Source organism: Octopus bimaculoides, chromosome 3 (genome assembly GCF_046866305.1).
Source record: "Octopus bimaculoides isolate indiv1 chromosome 3, ASM4686630v1, whole genome shotgun sequence".
Classification (NCBI taxonomy): domain Eukaryota; kingdom Metazoa; phylum Mollusca; class Cephalopoda; order Octopoda; family Octopodidae; genus Octopus; species Octopus bimaculoides.
Window position 1 is genome coordinate 87607980 of NC_142930.1, and position 26852 is coordinate 87634831.

A 26852-nucleotide genomic window follows, 5' to 3' on the forward strand; every position below is an offset into this window, starting at 1 on the left:
CCTGAATCTTTTAAGACTTATTCTACAATAAACTACTATGGCAGTCTTTGAAAATGGCATTGTATTCTATATATCCTCCCTTTTCTTCAACAATATTCTAAAAGAAACGAGAATAATTTTCAGTATCATTACATCCTAGATGATTGACCAAGTTTCTGAACATTTGTCTGTTCATTTTCAATTGGAATTCATTTATAGAGATAGTTAATCAGTGAACCCCTGTATGACAACAAATGTCTCCCTGTCAGTAGTTATTAGTTCGAGTGAGTGCTTTCCTATAACAATGAATGCTCTTCACCTTCTGAGCAATAGGCACAGTCACTGAAGTTTGTCGTGACATAGCAAAATTAATCATTAGTTATTTCCTGTCACTGGAAACCTATTCATTAGGGATCTTGCTTTGAGTAAACTTGTTTGCTGTCTTCAAGGAAAACAAATTGACTCTGGTTCCCAGTTGCTATTGGAGCTTAACATCTTTATTTATTTTTATTTATTATTATTTAATTTTTTATAACTGAGAAAGGAAAAATATAAAGAAATTAAATAACTGAATAATTAAAATAAGTTCTTTCTCAATTAGTAATTCCATTAATATATTTGTTTCCCCTTCCTCCACCTTCCACCTTTAATTCTGTCTCTTTCCCTCCCTTCTTTCCTCTCTCTCTATCTCTCTCCTTAAGCGTTTCAATCAGTTGATAAGTAAATCTAATATCTGTACAAGCAATGATAAATGTGTCATGAATTTTTTTTCTTTTTTATGGTATATATAATTCTGTATGCCATGGTGTATTTAATGATGCAAGTTAAATATCAACTTCTTGTGTCTCAAAATTATTCCAAAGAATATTTGAAATCTTTCACAGTTGTTTTAGCAACATTTTAGCTGAAGGCATTGTTTGATGCCTGCGAAAATAATCTCAACTCAACATTGTCACTACAGCATTGATAGAAAATGTTATTCATAATTTATCAAGAATTCCCTGCTTAATATTTCAGTTCATTTCTAAACCAACCTATTTATTTAAAATAATTTTTTATTATTTTTCTTTTAATTTTTGTGACTCAAATTTTTTTTTAAAGCTGAATATTTGTTATTCAAAATACAAAAAAACTGAGACTTTGATTTTAGAATATTAAATGTTTTCCAATTATTTATCGGCCAAGAAACATAAATTTCAAGAACATTGAAAGCTTTATTTTCTAAGTTTTCCATGGATTCTGTAAACCTTAGTTTTAATTAAGAGTTATGTAAAGTCATTCTGTAACTCTTCTTCTGAGGGCTCATGTATTTCTACACTACTGAAATTCTCAACTTTCCAAACTTTCTTACTACGATAATAACATTCATACCTTCTCTGCTCTTACCCTTCTGATCTTGGAGAACACACCCAATTTGTAATGCCAACTTTAACACAGAACTATAAAGAAAAAAATTAACAGATGTATCAAAACTACTATGTTGTTATTGTTTGTTATTGTCCTCATCAAGCAGATCTGTAATCAAAGGTGTTTTAGCCATAACAATCTCATCTTTTATTTTGTATATCCAGGGCTACATTGTGCATTGTGCCAAGGTCCTTTTAAGATAGTAACAAGTGGTTATTTTTGTTATTGATTTATAAAATCACATTTTATGATGATCTGCATTGTTGGTTACATGTTTCCAATAACTGGTTCACTTTATTTACTATGGCAAGAGTGAAAAGGGGTGTCTGTATAACTCAGGCAGAAAACAAACTATTTGGCACTGCATTCAAAAGTATCAGTTTGTCTGTTTTCTCACTGATATTACTAATGTGTTTCAATGCATATGTGATATACCCAACCAAAGTATTGGTCAAGCCAAAACTGTAGTAAAAGACACATATCTAAAGTGTAGCACAGTGTAAACAACCAAGTGGTTGCAAGGTGAATATCTTTACAATATTGTAATTGAAGGAAATTTCATTGCACTTTCTTACATATCAAACAGCTATTCTAAATCTCATTAGATATCTGGATGAAAATCTGTTTAAAAATTTGTGATTTACATTCCTATAATCATTCTTTAAAATATTCTTTGAAATTTGGCAGGAATTATCTGTATACATATTAAATATAAAAAGCCAATTTCAAAATAAGCTTTCGGTGCCTTCCACTCTAAAATAGATAAAATTAGTTAATACCAATAATATATTGGATTTAGTTAATCATTTGTCTCCTCTCAATAATAATGATAAGAATCCATATATCTAATTTTAAAAAAAAAAGAAAGAAAGAGAAAACTTATTAAAATAGAAATTCTAAGAACAAAGCTCATGTTTTGTAGATTTCATTAATAAATTATCTTGTATTCCAGTGTAACATGTGTTAGACAGTTACCCAGTTTAGATATATCCATAATATTTCTGAAACTTGATGACTTTATTGATAACTCTGTATCTTCTGGGACTGAAGAAATATTATGGTAAAAGAAGAATGATTATAGGAATCAACTGGCCATTTTGAAGCATTTAAAAATCTAATGGATCTTTTTTTATTCATACGAATCGATTCAAATTTTTAATAATTGTAATGATTGATCCACCCTAGTGCATATGTAGAAAGACCAGAATATGTTTGGTCATCAAAAGGGATGTTTGATGACATGGCATGGTTAGTCTTTCAGAAGGGTTTAGCTTGTATATTTTGGTTCCTTTCCCTTTTCTCATCATTTATAAACTTAAAAACATCTTTTACTGATATCTTGCAAGATGATATTCTCATTTAAGTGAGATTTTATTGATAGATAAATGATATTGCTTGTGATACATAAGGTACTTCAGCAGTACTTTCTGCTTACTAAAATGGTGAAAACGAGGCTGTAGTATCCAAATAAACAGGGCATCATAGAGAACAAGAAAGTGAAAGAAATGGGCAGGGAATAAGTAAAGGTGCTATTAAAGCAACATGACATACTGAATAAATAAATTGAATAGAGGACCCCCAAAAAAAACATGAAATTAGTTTGGGATTATATTTGTCTACTTTAATAGTATTTTATAAACACCGCCATAAAAGACCTTAATTTGGAGCTGCAGATACTCATTCATTACATATAGACATAGATACTGCATGCATGGATATATGTATGTATGTTTGTATGTATGCATGTGTGTGCATACAAGTGCATACATATGTAAACTTGTCAGCATGTACATGAATGTGTGTATGTATTTATTTGAGTTCTTTGCTCTTACCTCTGCCTCTTTAGTGTTCATACAATAAATTAGATCATTCCTAGCCAGTCATCATTTGCGGCCCTGGCTGTTTACAGTAGATTTAACATTGGGAAACTAATAAGACAATCTGTCTCTATAGTCTCCCTACTTGAGTGAATTTCTGAAAGTGTGACAAACTGCTGTTTATAATTTTTTTTTTTTTTTCCTATACCATTCCCTCTTTATTATATTTAATAGACTAATTTCTGCTATGAAAACCAGGTATAACTGAGTTTGAAGAAATGATTAGTAAAACTTATTTCATAGCCTCTGTATTTACACAATGTGCATCATGGTGATTAATGTAAAAAATTCTTCTGATTATTGAAAGGGTTATCACTGATTAAAAATTGCCATCTTCATTCTATCGTTTGTATTTACTATATATATGAGGCTTGCCAGTCCTCAGTCGAACTGTCCAACCTATGCCAGCATGGAAAGTGGATGCTAAACGATGATGATGATGATGATGATATATATATATGATAAATACAGACATGTCTGTGTGGTTGAAAGTATTATTTTTTTCTCCCCATACATCATCCACCTGGAGTCATTAGGTGTTTCAAGTTTTTCAACATCAGACATTCTCATCCAGGTGACATACCCATGGTTGATCAAGCTCAGGCTTGTTTCTGGTTAGCACTGCCCCTTCCAGCTTTTGTACTTTCTGATCTAAATAATTTCTACTGCTTCCACAGCCAACTTTATGGCCTTCTGCCTACTGGCCACTGTGGTATGAAGCATGCTGTAAACACTGTAAAGGGACTGGTCAACAAACTCTCTACATTCCACCTAAATGGGGTCAAACCTTGCTTGCCTGCTGCCATTAGTATTGATAAAATCTACACAGAACTTTACAGCTTTACAGAATCTAGCTTACTTCTTGCTTATGAGTTCAAATTACATTGTTGGTTACTTCATTTTTCAGTTCTCAGAAACAATAAGGATTACTAAATCATTGATTACAATTTATGAATAGTTTTACTGATTAAAAAAGCTTAGTTTGCTAGGCTTTTGTCCTTAATGATAACTGCTTTAGAATATTTGTTTTTACCATTACTTATTTTATTTTTTTTTTTTTGTTGTAAAATTGTATGTTATAAACCTCTCTTGTTCAGGTTCATCTTTTATCTTTTACTTAGAATTCAACCATGCTGGGGCATTTAGTTAGATTAAAGAGAAAAATTAGAATTTTTTAATTATAAAATATTGGTGTTAATACTTAAAAGAACTGCTTTGCTAAGGAGTTAAAAGATGCTGAGCCAAATAGGCAACCAAACTTGACAAGACTGACTGATGACATTATATTTTTTTACTACTGTATTTGAAGTGAATAAAAAATATTTATGCATTGGCATATTTGTACTCACTGAGTGCTTGTGTCTGAATTTGCTTGTTCTTTACTTAAAATCTATGTATATCATTTATTTTTTTATTTTTTCACATCGGGTCAGACTCGATCAAGCAGGCTTGTAATCAAAGGCCTTCCTATCTTTGTTCTTAATCCAAGGGTATCTAAGCCTGTATTATTCAATATATCCTTTATTTTGTGGTAGTGTGTTGTGTGTATGTTCTCATATGTGTGTTAACATATCTAGCATTTGTGAAATATAGGCAGTCTAGGAGTTTTCAACCATTTTTTTTACCCATGATCTCCCTTGATCACTATTTTATACTGGTGGACTCCTATAGCCATTCAATGTCTAAAAGCTAGTTTTATAGATTCTTCTTTTAAAATTCCAATACTGTTTTTCATCCATTCACTTGTATAGGTTTGCAATAGAACTTTCTGAGAAAACATGTTTGCCAGAAACATGTTGAACTATGTAAAACATTAGTGAAAAAAACCTGTCTGTTTCTTGCAATCAATACATCTAAAGCAATTTTGTTTTTGTTTTCCATGGACATTTAAAATAGCACTGTGACTTCCCAATTTACTATTTTTCTTGCATGGACCCCCCACCCCCACAAGATCTTATATAGACCCTTAGGGTTCGTATGGAACCCTAATTGAGAACCACTGGTCTTTTTCTACTGAGGTGGTGATCAGCATCTACTATTGTGCATGGTTAATTTGAAATTCAATTTATCTTTTTGCATGATGACAAAAACAGTGAAGTAGTTGCCATAGCATTGTTATATCATATACAGAATAACTTTTGTATTAATTTTGTTTGTCAAAATTATATTTGTTACTATTTTAAAACAAGAATGATGTAAATAATATTTTCTTTGCCATTATCTTCCAATGCTTTCGAAAATCATTTTATTTATTATTTTTTTTACTTATATGCTTATTTATTTGTATTTTCCAGTCCTGACTGCTACCCCAGTCTAAATATGACGGAACGTCACCAACGTGATGATTTTAGTCTGTGGCCAGGAGTGCAGGTATGTTGCCACTACCACTCTTTCTCATATTTACATCACCTTTATATTTGATGGAAACTCTTACTAATTAATAAAAAGAACAAATTAAAAGTCTACAATGTAATTTTTTATTTAGATAATTTTTAAATATTTTTTTCTTTTCTTATTCCTTATTATTTATTCTCTTTTTCTTTTCTTCATTTTTGTCAACTGCAAAATTATTAATAAACACTACTAATTGATATAACATTTGTTTGAGAATTTTCTTGAACGTCTTAATATATATTAGGAAAAATGAAAATGAAATATAATGAGTTTTTATTATTATTATTATTATTATTATTATTATTATTATTATTATTATTATTATTATTATTATTATTATCATTATTATTATTAGTATCATTATTATTATTATAGTCGTTGTTGTTATTATGTGTGTGTGTGTGTGTGTAAGTTTCTGTCTGTCTATTTGCCTCTAATTACTGATACATTTAATAGATACTGATGTAAAAGTTAGATGCTTGTATATCTATTAATTTATATTACAGTTTCTCTTTGTTTCTTTATTTCCAATTTGTTTGTGCTTATGTGTGTATGTGTGCACATACTTTTACATCACACATGCATACATATATGCATTTTGTCACTTGGATGATTTTTATTTTTCTCCATAATTTAGCTTAGTTCTCACTTAATGTTAACATTAAAAGACAATTTTTTTTTTTAGACTTAGAGAAAATTTTTCTGCTCCCTTTCCTTCTTCTCACTCTCTCCCTCTACTCCATTCCTATGTACATGCATACAGGCATGTGTGAGCACTCACACACACACACACACATACATACACACATCAATAGATGGATTCAGATAGTGTGAGAGATTACACACTGCCAATGAATTACATTTATAGATATGTTATCCAAAGCAGATCTCTACACAGTATATAATATTGAGAAAGGTGGCAATAACCATTTTAATTATTGATTGGATGGCAGACACGTGAAAAAAAGTTCATTAATATTTATTAATGAGTTTTTATTTGTCAGCTATCAAACGAGCAGAGTTGGAATGGTGTTTAGAGTTGCGTTGGTTGCTTTATAATGTCTTGTGTTTTTGCTATTATCTCTTAGGAGTGGTTTAGAATGTATGTCATTAAATAACTATAGCTGAGTCAGTCTACTGTAGCTTTGCTTGTATTTGTCTTGCACAAAGAGTGTAATGCCCAGAAATCAAACTACATCTACAAATTGAGTCGTGTTACTATTTCGTTGTCGTTACATACTTTACATAGCTAAATGCACTTGCATGTCAGAGAGGGTTCTATGGTTGGTTTTTCATTTAAGCAGAGCAAGTATCCATGTTAGTGTTTCCTAATAACAAGCATTAAAAAGAAAACTAATTGGGAACATCGTTAGCTGAGTATTTATGTTACTTTAATCAGTTTGGCATGTATGGAAGACAACTCTGAACATGTTTTGGTATTTTTAAACGTTGTTACAGAAGCAATGACTTCACTGTACTTGTCAAAGTTGTGATGTAAAACTCACTAAGTTAGATGTACAAGATTATATATGCATAGGTGTGACACCATATTTTAGACAATAATTTACCGACAAATTAGTTAGGATGCCATCAGCATGAAAAACAGTCATCATTCTTATGTTACCACATCTAATTTTGTAAGTATTAACTAACTACTGCAGGTTGCATATAGTCATTCATTTTTATTTTGCAACTGCAATCTAGTTAAATATCTTCATTACATGGAGAGATTCTTCTGCAGTGAGTCAGTCTCTATTTCTCTCTCTCTCTCTCTCTTTCCCCCAATAAAAATTAAATACAAATAAGCAGCAATACAGTACAATATGGTTTGCAGGATCATTGTTTATGGATTCCTTAAGTTGTTTTAAATGAATGAGAGATAAGACCTCTGTTCTTACTCTGTGTATGATATTCTCACTTTAGACTATTGCAAAATTGGTGCTTATTCTACAGCTGGTTAGTCTGTGGCATAGAAGGAAAGCCATGAGTAGATTGTTATACTGCCTGCAGTGGGAGAAGAACCCATAATCTCTTATGCAAAGCAGTCATACTTCCAATTTATACACTAAGCATGTAATCCACTCTACTCATCACTCATCCATTGTATGATATAGAATCTGAGAGATTTTGCTTGCATTTGTTTCATTTTTTTTTTTGTTTTGTTTGCATTCATTGAATATCTATTCCTAATGTTTTTGTTTATTTGGTGAGGGAGGGAGAGTTTGGTTTATTTTCCTTTTGTTGAAATTTTTTTATTTTTAATTTCTTGCTTTGCTTTGAAATTGTCAGACATAGCCATAAGGATAAAACTGAATGTGTATTTGTGGGACATGAAACAACTATTAAACAAATAAAAAAATAAATATAAGAAAAATTATAGCAAAGGCTTAAGGAGGAGTGAATGAATTAGTGTCAATGTACACTGCAAATTTTCATATAGTGCAGCAACTTCTTAAAATATTTCTGCATGTAACATATATTTTGAGTTTGTTACTAAAATTCATTTTTAGTTAAAGTGCATGTAATATTTTTTTAGTTGATTATGATTTTGTTGTTGGCACTCCATCGCTTACGACGTCAAAGGTTCCACTTGATCCGATCAACAGAACAGCCTGCTCGTGAAATTAACGTGCAAGTGGCTGAGCACTCCACAGACACGTGTACTCTTTATGTAGTTCTCGGGGATATTCAGCGTGACACAGTGTGACAAGGCTGACCCTTTGAATTACAGGCACAACAGAAACAGGAAGTAAGAATGAGAGAAAGTTGTAGTGGAAGAGTACAGCAGGGTTCACCACCATCCCCTGCCAGAGCCTCATGGAGCTTTAAGTGTTTTCACTCAATAAACACTCACAATGCCTGGTCTGGGAATCGAAACCGCGGTCCTATGACTGCGAGTCCACTGCCCTAACCACTGGGCCATTGCACCTCTACTGTTGATTATGATAAAGTAAGGCTAAACTCCTGGTGAGATATATCTGTGATCAAGTTTGTTTTATTCTTAGGTTTAACCTCCTTTAACTTTTATGTCATCAATGCCTTTGTGAAGGACATGAATGTCATAATTTCACTTCCCAATTGTCCTTAAATCTGACAGTGTGTCCTATATAATAAGTTTTCTTGCAATAATCCTTAAATAAATAACCTATTTGCTCCTTTCCTTCAATTTTTGTTATATCAAATGTGAAAATTGAGTACCCTTTGATTGGAATCAAAAAGTAAAGAAAAAGGAAGATAGGCAACAATTTTCTATTAGAATTTATTTCCAGGGAATGTGTCTTTGTACTATGATTAAAAGACAGTACTCAATTAACAGAATTGTTAGAACATAAAACAAAATTCTTTGTACTATTTGTTCTGGCATTTTACGTTCTGTGTTCAAATCCTTCCAAAGTCAAGATCAAATTTGCTTTTCATTCCTCTAGGGTCAATAAAATAAAGTACCAACCAAGTAATCTAATCAGCTAGCCCCCCCCCCCCCATCTCCTCAAGTTTCAGGCTTTGTGCCTATATTAAAAAAAAAAAAAAACAATTGTTAAGCAGACAGTCGGGTTAGGAATATGATACTATTTAACTTTCTCTCTTTGTCATCCCTCTGGGGTGGATAAATAAGTATCAGTAATATACCCGCAGTTGATTCAGTCATTTATATCTTTCTCCTGTTTATGTGTGGGTTTGTGCCACTGTTACAAAATTTTATTCTTTAATGAGTGTTGAATGCCAGAAAAAAATGCCCTGTATTCATTAGTTATGTGTTTTTAATTAAACTCCTGTTAGTGTTACTTCTTATATCTTTCAAAAGTCAATGAAATAATTACTTTTTAAGTATTAGAGGTCAACAGAATCAGAAAATCTCTTCTCCAAATTGTATGACCATGTTTTTATGTTAGAATTCCTTATTATTAGGCTGTTGAGTTCTGTAGAGAAAACGGGTATCATAGAAAAAAGTTAAATTCCCCGTGAGTTGATCCTATATTCTAGTCTTGACTCTTGGAGAAGTTTTGGCTTACATTGTTAAGATAGTTCATAACATTTATACTGTCTCAACAGAAAAGCATAAATGCCACAACTCACATTTTCCTGCACATCATGTATTTTGGATATTGTTGCTGCACACTTTGAAGTTGTAAAGAGATCCATTTTATTTTTAGCAAAGAGTGTTGTATTCTAAGCTTTTTTCTGGTCTTTTCTTGTCTTTGACTAAAACACTTCATTCTACTTCTTTAAATGGAAGAAATCTATTAAAATCTTCTGTTAATGCTGAGCAAAAGTATATTTTATCATATTGCAATCAATACCAAAATGCTTTTTTAATATAGTCATAATGCCATACATTCTTCTAGAGGAAACGTTTAATTAAATCAGCCCTGATATTTAAGTGACTCCTATGTTATCAACCTCAGAAAGTAAATTCCCATGGCATGTGAACACAGAGAGCAAAAAGACATAACTTTATACTGCAATGCCCATAGCTCCCACATTTTCCTCCTTTAACATGATGTTTCTTCTAATATAAACATAAGACCAAAAACTGACCCAAGACCTGAAAATTTGTAGGGAGAAATATTGTGATAATTAATTAGATTAATAAAATTCTGCATTCTTGTATGAGACAGAAGTATATAAACTATTACAGTGTGAAGCCAGAGATCTTAAAATATTTACCTCTGAATGAGATTCCCTACTTTGTGGATTATCATCATCAACACCAACAAAAATTTCATAAAGGTTTTGGAGTTTCAAGATAGTATTATTGATAAATATTTGTATCAACAATACTTTTCAAAGTTCTCAAATCTTTCTTAGGATTCTTATGGTATTAATAATGATAGTTTCCAGCAATTTCAATCATCTTGAACTGAATACCAATATTTCCTTTTGAGTCTTTGTAGATTCTTTTTTGTTTATGTCTGTACTCTTCCCAGTGTCACTATTACAAAAGATATTATAAACACTTTAATGCTGCATAACTTTTATATCTTCCTTGTTCAGTCCTGGTTGTAGCTCTCTCTGTCTCTCTCTCTCTTTCAGTCATATTATTGTTTTTATTATCACTTTCATTGCTGCTGCTGCTGCTGCTGCTGTTGTTGTTGTTGTTGTTGTTGTTCTTCTTCTTCTTCTTCTTCTTCTTCTTCTTCTTCTTCTTCTTCTTCTTCTTCTTCTTCTTCTTCTTCTTCTTCTTCTTCTTCTTCTTGTCATCATTACTTCTTTAGTTACATCTGTTATACATCACTGCAAGCCATTGAATCATCCTTCAACAAGGAAATTTCTATAGTCAAGCATTTTATTCTTGGGGAAATCAGTTTTTTGAAAACCCATTTTTAATGAAAAAGAAACTGAATGAACCAGTCATCAAAGAGAATGACTATGATTAGACATGTCTGAGGAGGTTGTGGAAGTAATGTTACTCATGCTGGTTCTCTAACCACCAACTACCTCCTCTACCTCTGCTATTTCTTGTACATTTTCTCCTGGTACTATATTATATTTATGCTAAGTACTTTCTCTACTACTACTACTATCACTTTTACCTTTGCTACTTTCTTACATTCTTTACTACTACTACTACTATTAGAGTCTGTGTTGCTGTTGCTACAGTTATATTTTCTACCATCACAGCTCAGCTGCTAGTCACCATAGCACAACAAACATCCCCAATATCCAACCTTTCTACAGCCTCAAACTGCGACCTCCATCACCTCCTCTTACCCTTACCACAATCTCCACTTCCCTAGATACAAACAATGCCAACATCTTCATCCTCTTCATCTACTCTACTCCATTTCCAATCTGTCACCTATATTTACCAGCACCACCACCACCACCACAATCACCACCATCACAATCACCACCACCCTTTCCACTTTGCAATCATCATCAACATCAAATCTATTATTTCTAAATGAATTATATACTTTGAATGCAAATGAATTCAATGTTAAGTTAGTCGCCCTCCCACCACTCCAGTCTAACTCTTTTCTCTCCATCTCCTCCTCCTTCCTCTCTCACCCACCTCCCACTTCTTCATTCTCTTATCCATGTACGAATAAAAAAGAAGAAAAAGAATGTGAAGGAAGTGTATTAGCTTTGTGGATAAGCATTGCTTTTGTCCGACATGCACATTTACCCATACTCACCCTTCCTCTTTCTCTCTCTAAATATATATGTAGACAGTGCACAAACACTATAGAAACACAGAAATCTATGTGCACACTTTCTCTGTTTGTCTGTCTCTCTCTCTCACTCCACCCCCCTCTCTCTATCACTCACACACACACACACAATAAAAAAGATCTGTATAATATATATATATATATATATATATATATATATATATATATATATATATACTTTATTTAAAAGCAGCAGAAATATAACAAAAAAACCCTTACTCTGAGTTTCACGTTCCTGTTCATCGGACAGTTTTGTTAGAAATACTCCGGTATATATATATATATATATATATATATATATATATATATACACATACATACATATATTTGAGTGTGTGTGTGTTCACGTGCCCACACACACACACACACATATATATATATATATATATATATATATATATATATATATATATATGTCCATATATATATGTGTGTACAAAATTAAATACTTGTTTTTACAAATAAACACAGATGCAGTAATATTCATAGCTTATCAACATACTCATGCATACATACGCACACACACACACACACACACACCACATGCACACACATACACACACACACATATGTACTAACCCTTCTTAACACACACATCCTTTGTACACATTCTTCACATAATCAGACATTCACATATATATATATATATATATATATATATATATATATATATATATATATATATATATATATATATATATTCATATGCATCCACCAAGACTAACATACGTACACAAACCCTCAGATATTCATGCACTCATACATTTGTGCACACTGCCATTCATATGCACACGCATCACCTATTGAAGTTAAATCATGATTCACCAGGGTTGCTTGTGTATATTTTATTTGATCTCCCTGGATTTTTGTTTTAAAATGATGTTAATTTACTCACACACACATACATGTACACACACAGACAAGCACCCATGCACAAGAAACCAGCACTGTCTTAAGGCATGGACACAGAGGGCAGTTGCCAAGGATCCCCACCAGTCTAGGGAACCGTTCTGATCTATGTGTACAGAGGCTTGTTGTCAATAAATACGCTAAAGAGCAGTGCATTGATTTGCCTAGGTGCCTACAATATTTCTAAGATGACCCTGCTAGAGGTCACGAATTGTGATCATTTTTTTGGAGCTAACTTTTCAGATAATAACCGACTGATAACAATAAGATGATAATCGAAATATCTTAAGCATATTTGGAACCTACTAATTTTATTGATTAGAATAATCCTGGATCATTAGCTTCTAGCATACATGCATAAGGGCATTTCTGTGATCACTCATTATGATTGCCTATAGTTGTGTGACTCTTAACAGTCACACAATTTGATAACGATTATAAACTTGCATACATATATGCATTTGCACATGTATGTATGTACACACACACACACACATAAACATATATATATATATATATATATATATATATATATATATATATATATCCAGTGATAGCATTTCTTCAATGACTCAATACAGATGTCTATAATTCTGTGTCTCAGGAGTCATCCTATTATAAGAAAGAATACAAAAACTTATGGAAAATAGTTTATTCTTGTGAAGCTTTTTATTAATTCATCATCTTGAAAATGTAGTCAGTTTCTTATTGAATGGAGTTGGTTGTGTGCATGTACACATGCATACACTTACATGCACACGCATGCACATTATATGTAAGTGTGTGTTTTTTTGAGTATATGCCCAACTACCTTATTGAAATCTTAGATCAATGATACTGAAGTGTGTTTATATAGTTTACGATATGTACGTGTGTGTTCAGTCAACTACTGAAGATTTAGTTGATGCCTTATTGAATAGAAATTATTCAGACTTTTATGTATGAATATGTATTTGTGCACATATGTGTGTGTGTGTGTGTGTGTGGCGGGTTTGGTAGGTGGTGCATGTAAATGCCAGTGTGTGCATATTTATGTGTCTATTTTCATGCATGCATGGTTGATTTAATCAGTCTTTGTGGAGCAGATGTTGAGGTGGATGTGCATCTGTGAGTATGTATGTATGCATGTGCATGTATTTGTGTGTGTGTGTGTGTGTGTGTGTGCGCGCATGTGTGTGTGTGTGTGCACGCGCATGTGCGTCTGTGTGTGTGTTTGGTTCTGTAGTGTTGCTACTTATTGAATGTTATGCAAATAGTGAAACTATTGCATCTATTTTCATATTAGATGGGAGATAATACCATTTACACAACATGCTTGGTGCACTCATTACATGCATTCACATTCTTGATTGCAATAAAAAGAAAAAATAGAAGAAAAAACAGCTCCCATTTTAAGGCAAACCTTCACATGCCAATGCTCTACAACCACAACCACTGCCTTATTAGTTTGTGTTTTGTTTTGTTTTTTCTAGAGGTTCTTCAGTTGTTTTTACTCTTCTGAAATTGTCACCTACTAAATCCAGCCTATGTATCTCTTTTCTTTCTACCATCATCTTTCTGCCTCATCTTACACAACCTTTATAAAAACATTTTACCCATTTCTCCTTCTCCACAACTCTATGTACCTAGAACAAGTTTTTCAAGAGGTACTGCATCAAATTCTCAGAAACATTTCTTTGTTCAGCTGGAAAATAGTAGTCATTTTCACATTATAGCTGAGCAACTGGAATTTAAAATATTCTATAATAAAGCTATAACTGCTGATATTTGTGCACTTCTTGGAATTTCTAGATCTAAAACAGAAACAAAAGTTGATTAATTACCTTTCAATATTGTTCAGTTCAAGCTCAAAGAATTCTGTATTAATTAACATGAACACACTTTGAGAAATGTTCCATACCTTTAATTACTTGAAGATCAGTTGAGACACCTGTTTAGTTAAGTCTGTATAGCCTCAGCTGTTCTGGAATTTACTGAAAGTTAAATTGTAACTACTGCATTTCTTTCACAATATCAAGTAAGATTCCATGATTTATATGAAGTTCTGTTTATCTAGATCTAGACATAATTATACACCTTTCTGTAATTTCTTTTTGAGTTCTTTATCAGAAGTATAAGTTTGTTTGTGAGAAAAGGCAGCAACAAAAAAACAATCGGAGTGTACATTTCTAGGTATATAGTATCATTACCTTGTAGGTCAGATGGCAAGCTGATAGAATCATTAGTGCATTAGACTTAAGCTTAGTGCCATTGCCTCCAGCTCTTTACAATCTGATTCAAATCCCACTCAAGTACAGGGGTCAATATTATTCACAAACCCTTCTACCAAAATTGCTGGCCTTGTGCCAGAATTTGACGCCATTACTATTTATAGGTAATTCTGAAAAATCTTGTTTTTAATTAATAAAACCATTATTGCTATAAAAAATTATGCGCATTCTTATAATTTAAATGTTCGAACATTCTCTAGTGTTTAGAATTTCCTATAATGACTGTTGATTCAATCCTTATATCCATCGTCATAAAGTTGGTAATGTAAAATAAGAAAATCAAATGAAATTTGTGCAGTAAATTTAAAGACTTTTGAAAACATTCCTCTTTTGCTGTCTCTACATTTTAGTGAAAAATTTGCTTCCCAAGATATTGTTTTTGAGAAATTTATATCAAAGTTTTGCAAATCTTTGGTTAAATGCACTTTTATGAATAGAATTGGAAGTATATAAGAATCTATTGTACATGGTTGAGTCACTGCCAAGGCATGTAAAATTGGTAGAGATTTAACATCTTTTCTTAACATCCACTGAGTCCTTGGGAGGTCTCCTACAGCTTGCCTAAATATGTCTCTTGGGGGGGGGGGGGCAATGTTTTTCTTGTAAATATAGCCACATCTTGCTAGCATGTGTGACACAAGCTGAACAGATCATGGCTTTTGGTTGTTCTTGTTCTTTCTCACAACTTGGAAACATTTTCATCACAATGTCATGCTGCTTGCAGTTTTGCTAAAAGTTAAAAGAAAATTCTTCGTTTACCTTCAGGGAGCTTTCTCTTTTATTCTCAGCTTTGTAAGTGCACAAAAGAAGATATCTGCAGATAAACTCACAGCTTCTCGTATTTACTGAATTTACTTACGCTCTGATATTTCACTTCATCTGTGATAATCAAGGTGGCATCTTAATCTCTCTTTCTTTTTATCCTTTTTTTTTTGCATACACCACACCACCATCTCATCCCCTCACACATTCACACAGAGAAAGAATTGACTGAAATGTGGGTTTCCATTTCCACAGTTTCTAAATTAACACTTTAACTTTTTTTGGTACTGACCTGCCTGAGACTGTCCCATATTCTACAGTACAAACTTTATTTATATTGTATTTATATTGTACTACAATACAAATAAAGTGATCCAAATTAAAACCTTGCTTAAAAATTTCATGTTGATTTATGCACCAAACATCAGCTTAATAATAACACAGTTATTTTATTAAATTTTCATTATTTTCAAACTTAATTGAAATGGAGAATGCATATTTTAGCAAAAAATATGGTAACAAAGGGGTTAAAAGCTCATTCATTTGTAGACTACCTCCCATGTTTTAAATATTTATCTAAATTAATTGGTTACTATTGCAGATATAACTTCATATGATGAATAGTAAGTGTTTTAAAATATATTTTCTCTGGAAACTGTAGTAATGGTATCAAGCTGCCATATAGCAGTGCTAGTGGTTGATTTTCTTACTGAACAAAGAGAGTACAGTTCCATTGATTTTTCAAATTGCTGATACCACCTGTTAGTCACAACTCCTGTCAGAAGAGTTGCCATTTTCCAGTAACAGGGTGGCATTTGAACTCAGAATACACAGAGTTAGAAAGAATCCTGTCTGGTGTTTTAACAATTCTGCCAATCCTAGGCTGGTACTTTTTTATTGACCCCTGAAAGGCTGAAAGACAAAGTTGACCTTAATAAAATTTGAACTCAAAGCTCAAAGAGTTGGTTCAAATATCATGAAGCATTCTATCCAACACTCTATTGACTCTCCCAACTCACTACCATGTAATAATCAGAAAAAATAAATTATAATAAAAACTAAAATAAAGTTCATAGAAAACCTTTTTGGAAACATTGTACCTCATCTCATAGAACACAAACTTACATTATTTTACAAATGCTCTATAATAATGTTTAGTTGACATCCAAACAGACACAATTTTCAACTTTCCATATTGATTAAACAGTTATTGGTGGGTGGTTATTTTTAGAACACTATCACTTCTTTACTTAAATTTATACCACAAAGACACATTTGATACATTTGTTTCTTTGAGATACATTGAAGCTGCTGAAGAATTAGTGAAACTGTCAAAATTCATCACTCAAGCTAATATACAATTGGTAATCAAGTGAGATGCGTATCTTAATACAGTTTGGTTTACTAAGAGTAGGACAGGTTTTGTCATCATATGTCATCGAAAAATAAAGAGTTAATGATTGAAAAATTATTTACACTTGAAAGGCTAATCAGAGTTGGCTTTTGCCTTTCATTCTGACAACAGCGAGTCAATTCAATAGACACACAACCTCCCGCAAAATTTCTGGTCTTGTGCCAATGTTAGAAATCATTATCACCACTACCACTACCATCACGATCATCATCATCATCATCATCGCTTTTTTTAGTATTATTTCAAATAAAAGTTACTAGTCACCTGTAGAGTATGTTTGAAGTCTAAATACTCAAAAACTGATTTTCTTCCTTTTTTTTTTTGTAATTTTTTTTATTTTTAATAGTCATTATATATTCAGTTTGTAGAAATATTTTCTGTACTATTGTAATTTAACTTTGTAATGAAGTATGAAATATTTAGTATCAAGATTTAGAATAAAAGTGGTAAGTCAAAGAGAATATCAACTAAAACATTGTGTGCTTAGGTCAGTAGGGTTACATTTTATAGTTTTTCTTTTTTTTGTTCTTTTTTTACTTTTTTTAGTAAAAGACTGTGGCCATGCTGGGGACCCACCCTGAAGAATTTAGGTTGAACGAATTGACCCCAGCACTTACTTCTTAAGCATGGTACTTATTCTATTGGTCTCTTTTACCAAACTACTAAGTTATGGAGATGTAAACACACCAACTTCAGTTGTCAAGTGGTGGAGGGAGAGTACAAATACACACACAAGCATACACGCACACGCACACACACACACACACACACACACACACACACACACACACACACACACACACACACACACACATATTAATAGAGGTCGCTAAAGTGACACAGGGTACTAACTAGCACAGCTTTTGCTAAAGACAAGGGTTAAACCAACTCAAAGCCACAAACACACTGTCTTAAGTGACTGACAAAGGGGGGTATGTCCCCAGTGTATATAGCCAGATTGCGATTTTGAATTTTGATGTTGACCATCTCAATCCTCCTCATCGGCTTTTAATGCCTAGGGTTAAACTTGACTACCTCTGTCAGTCTTATAAAAAAACAAAAACATTGAAAATGTGTGATTTCCAAAACAGCAAAAGTATAAACAGCAAATTTGAGTTAGTTTAACTCATATCTTTAGCAAAAGCGATGCTAATCAACACCCTCTGTCATTTTAGTGACCTCTATTAATTTTGCCTCTAGATTCTAATTGCTATTGAGCCACCCTTTTTAATTTATATATATATGAAGCGCTTCTTTCAGTTTCCATCAACCAAATCCACTCACAAGGTTTTGGTTAGCCCAAGGCTATAGTAGAAAACACTTGCCCAAGGTGCCACATTGTGGGACTGAACCCAAATCCATGTGGTCGGGAAGCAAACTTCTTACCACACAGCCACACATGTGCCTATTGTATCACTATTTTCTCTTTACTTTCTCTGTAGTTTAAGTATTTTATTAGTTATGTTTTTTGTTCGGTACAGTTTCAAGTAATATCATCATAGTTTAGAGGTTTATACACCATTATAATGTATATTTAAATTTCATAGTCAAATTATTGACTCAGTCAACTATATGAATAAAACAGAGAAAGTATGAGAGAGGGAGAAAGGGAGAGAGAGAGAGAGAGAGAGAGAGGAGTGGAGTTACCGTGATAATTGAGATGTTTATTTGTGATTCCTTTGTTATGGTATGTACATATATATGTGTCTTTTATGCTAGGTCAAATTGATAAAATCTCTATCTTTCTTCTATTACTCAAAGTTATATAAGATGTTACATTCTTAATTTTGCTAAATATTTTGATAATCTGCAAATAAAGTGTGATGTAGTGAATTTATATATCAACACATTATTTTATATTTATTATAGAACATTTTGTTGCATTACATTTATACAAGCATGCGAACATATATATACATTCACATATTCATATGTATTCATTTGTTTTCATCCTTTTCCTCCATGCTAGCCGGGGTTAAATAGAATATATTTTCGAAGTATTGCTTTACAGCTGGGTGCCCTTCCTGTCACTAACCCTGACATGGTTGATATTTTCTTTATATCATGAATACTTGAAGTTGTTTTTTTCAGTCCCTTTTCTATTGCAAGAATCGCAAACTGTAAGGTCATCTTCATCTACTCATTTTTTATTTTCATTCTTACAAGATATATTCTAACAATCATAGAGTTGTCTATTCACCTACATTCTAGTGACTTTAATGATTAACTATTTTGCTCTGTACAATTAAACATCAGAATATCTTGTGAAAAATCTTGAAGTGTTTTTCAGCAGATAATAGATTAAAAACGCCATTTGTGCTTGTGACCCAGCATGGGAACAGTTCAATGACTGAAACGTGTAAAAGAACAAAAGTATATATCACATTTACAAGGAATACATATTACATAAACATTAAAAAATTACTATGCAGGGTGTGGCAGAAGTAATACTCTTTTGTATTTTATTTGAGTTTTCTATTTTTTAATTGAGTTTCTTTTTTATTTCATAGAACTTCTACAATTTTTTTCATTAGTTTATTATATCGTTTCTTTAAGTAATGCAATAAATTTGTGTTCAATAAAAAATTACTTAATAAACATTTATATAAGCACAGGAGTGGCTGTGTGGTAAGTAGCTTGCTTACCAACCACATGGTTCCGGGTTCATTCCCACTGCGTGACACCTTGGGCAAGTGTCTTCTACTATAGTCTCGGGCCGGCCAAAGCCTTGTGAGTGGATTTGGTAGACGGAAACTGAAAGAAGCCCGTCGTATATATGTATGTATATATATATATATACGTCTGTGCATGTATATGTTTGTGTCTGTGTTTGTCCCCCCAACATCGCTTGACAACCGATGCTTGTGTGTTTACGTCCCTGTAACTTAGCGGATCGGCAAAAGAGATCGATAGAATAAGTACTAGGCTTCCAAAGAATAAGTCCTGGGGTCGATTTGCGTGACTAAAAAGGCGGTGCCCCAACATGGCTGCAGTCAAATGATTGAAACAAGTAAAAGAGTAAAGAGAGTAAAGAGTATACTCTAAAAGTTATTAAATGCAAAAAGGGCATTACTTTTGCTGCACCGTGTATTACTTGAAAGAATTTAGTACAAAAATATTTCTATACATTGAAAAATACACACACATATGCTCGTGTGTGTTTGTATGTGTGTAAATAGGTACAAAGTCATGTTTGCATAAGATTGCAGCATTGATTCCTGGAGCAGGTAACGCATTATGTCCTTGAGTACCTGCTGAATGCTGCTACCCCACTTCGCTGCCTCCTTCCAATAGCCACATCTTCAGTGTTCAACCAAGTCAACTTTGAAAGTACCAATCATCAGGAGCATGTTTATGCCTGCTTATTACAAGACAGGTGCCTAAAACACTTTGCAAGAACATAGTACAAGCTACCGAGTCATGTACTTGCTTGACAGTGACAACCACAGTTAATATACATAACTTTTTTAAAAGCCTATGTTTTGAAATTCAATTTTGAATTATGCGGCTGCAATTTTTTTCAAAATTTTTAGCAAAATATTTATCTATGAGAAATATATTTTCTTTAATTTCCCCTATCATTTTCAATTTTTAATTTATATTTCCTTTTAGTCTCATAACATTCCTTTATCCATTTGTATCTTCTTTACATTTTCCCATGATTTCTTCTCATTCTTTTACTCTGGCTTTCCACAATTTCTTTCCTTATTTACTTCTGCTTCTCTTGCAATTTTTTTTTTTATCTTTTTGCTATTGTCTCCTTCACTGCAAACTGTAGCTATGTTTAGTATCGGATATACCTAATTTGCTGCCTTTCTATTCTCTATAAACCAGTGTGCATATGTTATTAAAGAACCTTACATTCTTCTGATTCTGCTGTGATTGCATATATTTAGTTGCACACTATTCATATGAGTGTGAAAGTGTTTAGAGAGAGCAATATAATAATAACCTCCAAATCTTGGTCACTAGTTGACCTTTCTTCCTTTCTGTAATCCTTGGCCTCAGCTTCATTCCTCTCCTAATTGCTGTGATGATTGAAGTAGGAAAGACTTCTCTGTTTGTCTACCCTCTCTGCATTACCTTTCTGGTATCTCTGCTCACCCCACCTCTCCTATCTCTCTATCCCCATTTTCTTCATCTCTCATTTTCCTCCCCACTTTTCTTTTTTCTCACTTCTCTTTCCTCAACTCTCTCTATTATTCCCCCTCTAAGACAGAAATCTATCTTATTTCTTCTTCCTCCTTTCTACATTTTCCAGGTGACTTCCTCTCCATTTCCCCATACTTTTACCATATCTGTTCTGATTTCCCCCCCTTTCTCATTGCTTCCCTTCTACATCTCCACTTCCACCTCCTTATATTCGTGAGTGCCAATAAATAACACTAACACCACCTTAAAAGAAAGAGGAGTGTGTGTGCGGAATGGTCAGCCATGAAGGTAGAAGGGTGGGTTGGGTAGGATTAATGTAGTTCACTCATTGTCCCAAACATATCTTCCTTTTTCCACCCCCTGAACACCCCCATTACACACTTCGCTCCTCATGCAAACAATCTGCGACTACTTTGGTAAAATAAGCACCAAACACCATAGGCCAAGAAAGGAGCAAGAGATGGAGAGCTGCAAAAGACCTCTCCCCTTTGTTCTTCTCTCTCCCTTTCCCCCTATCTCTTTCTCTTGTTCTTCCGTTAATAGTCAATACTACTAAACATTATTAAAGGAGTGGTGGTGGTAATGAAGGTTGCAGTGGCTCATTGTTTAGTGGCTGGGTTTGTGGTAGTGGTGGTGGTTCTCATCTTAAAGCTTTTAGTGAAGGGGATGTGTGCTCTCCGTTTGTAAATCTCTTTGTTGTATTGTTGGATGTAGTATGGGTGGTCGTAGTGGCTCTCATCATTGTTGTAAAAATTACTGCGATGATGATAGAGGTCATTAATGGCCTGGACAAGGATATGCCTATTAGTTGACTGTTAGACATGTTTATTTTCTGTCTACTGACCACTGAGATTACAATAATTGAGGTTATTTGTTGACAGTTTGACATGGAGATAGACTGAACATAATGTGAAGATAGAGAGAAAAGCAGGCAAAGCCAAAGGAGAATTAGCCTTTATAGCTCCTTCTCTCATGACTGTCAACCATATGATCACCTCTACCACCACTTTCAGATACACACTTTTCACATACACTCGCCTTAATGTCTTTTCTACTGTCCTTTTTATTACTCATTTCCATTTCTTTCTACCCCCTTACTTATTTACTTTGTCTTTTTTATTGCACTTACTCCTCTTTCATATTCTCTCTCTCTCTCTCTCTGTCTTTGAACTCTCCTCTTTCTTGACCGTTCCCTTTCTATATTCTCTCTGAATCTGCAGGAGCCAAATTGCCATGACATTGATATCTTTGACTGTTGCCCCCAACATTTATTTATCTCTCCTTCAATCTGCTGACCAGCCAGTTTATCCAGACAAACAATCTCAGACAAAATGACCACATAACTACAATCCCCTCCCATCTATTTTCTCCCTTTCCCTTTCTCTTCCCTTTTTGTTTTGTTTTCTCAGCTGGAACAGAGTGCAGGATAAATTGGATGCATAGGGAAACATGCATTGAAGGAAACTTGTGGCTTTGCTCTTTTATTAAACAGCTGATACTGTGACTGGAGCTCATAAATTCTCTGCTACCATTGCTGTTGCTGCTATTTTGTACTTTGCTTTCTTTGTGATGGTGATAATGACCATGATGTTGAAAAGTAGGGGAGGAAGATCATAATGATTGAAGATTATCAATATCATCATTATATTAATTACCCCTATTATTAGCAATGTTGTTATTTTAAAGAAATGTGTGTTTTCTTCCTCCTTTCTTTTATTCTCAAGCATTTTAACCAATTGTATAAGGGGAAAAATATAAGTGATGATGTCTGTGTTTGAATCCTGTTGATTTCCGTCTTTCAGTGAAGCGAATAAATTCCAGTATTGGAATCCCCTCAACAAAAGTTGCACATGCACATGCAACCACACACACACACACACACACACACACGCACACACACGCACACACACACACACACACACACACTCACACACACACACACTCGCACACACACACACACTCACACACACACACAGGTGTCTTTCAAAATAGCAAATTAAAACAAAATCATTCTGTAACATTGTTTTTCTGCATTCAAAAGCATCTCTCTCTCTCTCTCCCTCTCCCCCTCTCTCTTTCTTCTACACTCATAGTCACTCGTATACACTGTGTAAGCATTCATGATACTAAGTTGAGCTCTCTCATTGGTGAATCAGCAATCAACTCTTTGTTTTTTTTTTAGTAACAAAAATATATATACAGGAACCTTTCCATAAGTTTGTAAAGAAAATATAGCTTATATCTTAAATGTTCTCTTGTATGTCTTGAAGACTTGTAATAACTATTGTATGGTATAATATGCTATGTAAGGCCTTCCCTTTTTGTTATCAGTAGTCAATTTTGTGTCTTAGAAGGATCACAACTCTAGCATTTGATATTTTGTCGAGAAGGACATGTCACGTATAAAATATATGTTAATTGTACAATACTCTGTTTTAAGGATATTTTGAAGTTAAAGCTTCTCAACTTGTCATATCTGCTAGGTCCTACTTCAAGAAGAATTGGTGCAATACTTAGCAGAATAGTAAACATAAAGTATCTTCAAAGAAGCTTCTCAACTTGTCATATCTGTTAGGTCCTACTCCAAGAAAAAATTGGAGCGATACCTGGCAGAATAGCAAACAGATAGTTTCTTCAAAGAACTATAAAGAATTTATACAAGAGAAAAATTTAAAATGCTTCCTTGAGGAGTAGGAAGAGGAGGAGGTAATGATGTTGGCATTGATTGCCCAAGTAGAGCTGAATGCAGCAAAAGTAATGTAGCCATTAATTTTTGGTTGGCATTCATATTAATTATTCACAACTTTACCACTTCAGTATTATCAAAATTTTAATGTAAATAAGCAAATAGATAAAATTTAGTTTTATATTAGATATTTTTTTCTTTTAAATACATTTCTTTCTTCTCATTTTCCTATTACATGGTATTGATAAGCTGAAGCTAAAAAAAAAAAAATTAAAGATACGACCAAAATTTTGTTCTAAATAGAAATTAAGCAAAAAAGCAAAAAGATATAACGGTAAAACAGAAGTTACTAAAAGTAAATGCCAGGAAAATTGAAAAAAATAAAGTGGAAAACTAAAAGTGTTAAGATTAACATCATTATCTTAATCGTAATAATTTACACCAGAGCTGAATTTGTTGATCTTTATCTAATTAGCATCTCTTATTTTTGTGTTTTTATCTTTCTTTCTATTTTATGATGAATACATATTCACTTATTACATATCTATTCCTACAAAATAGACTGTCAAATATGTGTACATATATGTTTGGATATAATACATATGTTTGTGTACATCTTAAAACATATCCTCTACATTTTCTTTGTCTTTTTGTTTCTTTTTTTTTTTTTACTTTCTTTTCAAGTTTTGATATTAATTCAGGAATACTTCTAAAGTTTAAGTCTTGCATCTAATACTCTTTAACATCCTAGTCATTTTCATCTTCTCTAATGCGATCAATATAATAATCAATACCATCAGTGTCTCTTTCCTCGTTTTCACTCATCTAATCATCACAATCGCCGCTGTGTCTCTGTGACAATGGAAACTCGTTCCTATCGATCTAAACACCATCATTTCAAACTATCCCACTATTTCAGACAATCTATAATATGCCTGTAATGATTAGATAAAAATAAGAATTGTTTCTTATACTGCTAGCATGAAAATATGAAATCATTGATGAAGAGAGTATGTGAAGTTGTAATTTCTCAATATCGTAAGAGATATAAATAAACCAGAGGCTTTCCAGTCTTGTTTCAACAAGAACTTTTTTATTTTATGGAATTCTGCAATAGGTGTAGGAGTGGCTGTGTGGTAAGTAGCTTGCTTACCAACCACATGGTTCCAGGTTCAGTCCCACTGCATGGCACCTTGGACAAGTGTCTTCTACTATAGCCTCGGGCTGACCAAAGCCTTGTGAGTGGATTTGGTAGACGGAAACTGAAAGAAGCCCGTCGTATGTATGTATGTATATATATGTATGTGTGTGTATATGTTTGCATGTCTGTGTTTGTTCCCCCAACATCGCTTGACAACCGATGCTGATGTGTTTACGTCCCCGTAACTTAGCGGTTTGGCAAAAGAGACTGATAGAATAAGTACTAAGCTTCCAAAGAATAAGCCCTGGGGTCGATTTGGTCGACTAAAGGCAGTGCTCCATCATGGTCACAGTCAAATGACTGAAACAAGTAAAAGAGTAAAAGAGTAATTCAAAAGATACCCACTTTGGTTCCAGACTTCTTGCTTTTAGGGGAGGGCTGTAGTTGACTGATTTCAGGTCAGTATTTGACTGATATTTTATTGATCCCACTGAGAGGGAAAGCAACTTTAATATTGTCAGAATGTAAAAGAATGGAATTAAATACTATAACACAGTCTTCTGTTTCTTTAAAGACAGAGACTGTAGATGGGAAAATGGGGAGGTTTTACTGGGTAATTGAAATCAGTTGAAGATTTTGACAATGTAGGGAAAATATACACTAGAAGCTTAGTAAGAAATTTGGATTTAAAGTAGATGAAAAAAAATGATGCCATTATCCGCCAGAAGCTGTATTGAAAGTGACTTGTCAGATCCTGTGGAATTATTTCAGTGTGAACTTAGAAAGAGAAAGAACTTAGAAAGAGAAAGTAAGATATTTAATATCATACATTTTACTGTAAGACACAAGAACAGTGCAAGAGGAAAAAAAAAAAGAAAAGAACATGATTAATGATTAAAAAGCATCTAGATTAGAGAAGTAAGAAAGTATCTGGGCTAGAGATTTAAGGAAACTGAAATATTTGACTGGAACATTTCTAATAAGAATGAAGAGTAGCACCAAACACCATCTTCAAGTAATTAAGAGTCATTGGAACTAAGACTTAAATAAGAGAGTTGTAGCAAATCTGTCATACTCTGTTTTACAAGAATTACTTACAAGGCCACTAGACTTGAAAAGATTTGTCATCACTAATTTCCAGGCATGAATCTCTTTTGTTGTTGTTGTTGTTATTATTATTAGGATGGTGGATGGACAAAATTGCCAGAGCATAAGAAAAAATAGTCTTCCAGCAGTATTTCTTCCAGCATGCTATGTTCTGAATTCAAATCCTGCTGAGGTCAACTTTGCCCTTCACTCTGCCAGGTCAATAAAATTTAGATTGTGTGCCTAAATTAGAAACAAATAATAATAATAATGATGATGAAGATAATAATAATTCCAAATTTTGGTACAAGACCTTCAAGTTTGGGGGAGGGTTTTAAGTCAATTATGTTGACCCCAGTGCTCAACTGGTACTTATTTCGTCAACCTTGAAAGTATGAAAGGCTATGCTGAACTCAGAAACTAAACAGCCAGAAAAACTCCACTAAATATTTTGTCCAATGTACAAATGATTTGCCACCTCGATAATAATAATAATAATAATGATAATAATAATGATGATGATGATGATGATAATTATGATAATAATTATAATAATAATAACAATGATTTCAAATTTTGGCACAAGGAGTTAATTTTGGAGA

The 26852-nt window shown here is 33.1% G+C and overlaps 1 protein-coding gene across 8 annotated transcripts in view; it reads left to right on the forward strand.

The window, feature by feature from the left end:
• Nucleotides 1–26852, forward strand: part of LOC106881143 (uncharacterized) — a 406256-nt gene that overhangs the window by 118926 nt on the left and 260478 nt on the right. For all 8 annotated transcript variants that reach the window (XM_089349353.1, XM_089349355.1, XM_089349356.1 and 5 more), the window contains one exon: nt 5558–5633. The gene's annotated coding sequence lies outside the window, so the exon portion shown is untranslated. The remainder of the gene's footprint in view (nt 1–5557; nt 5634–26852) is intronic.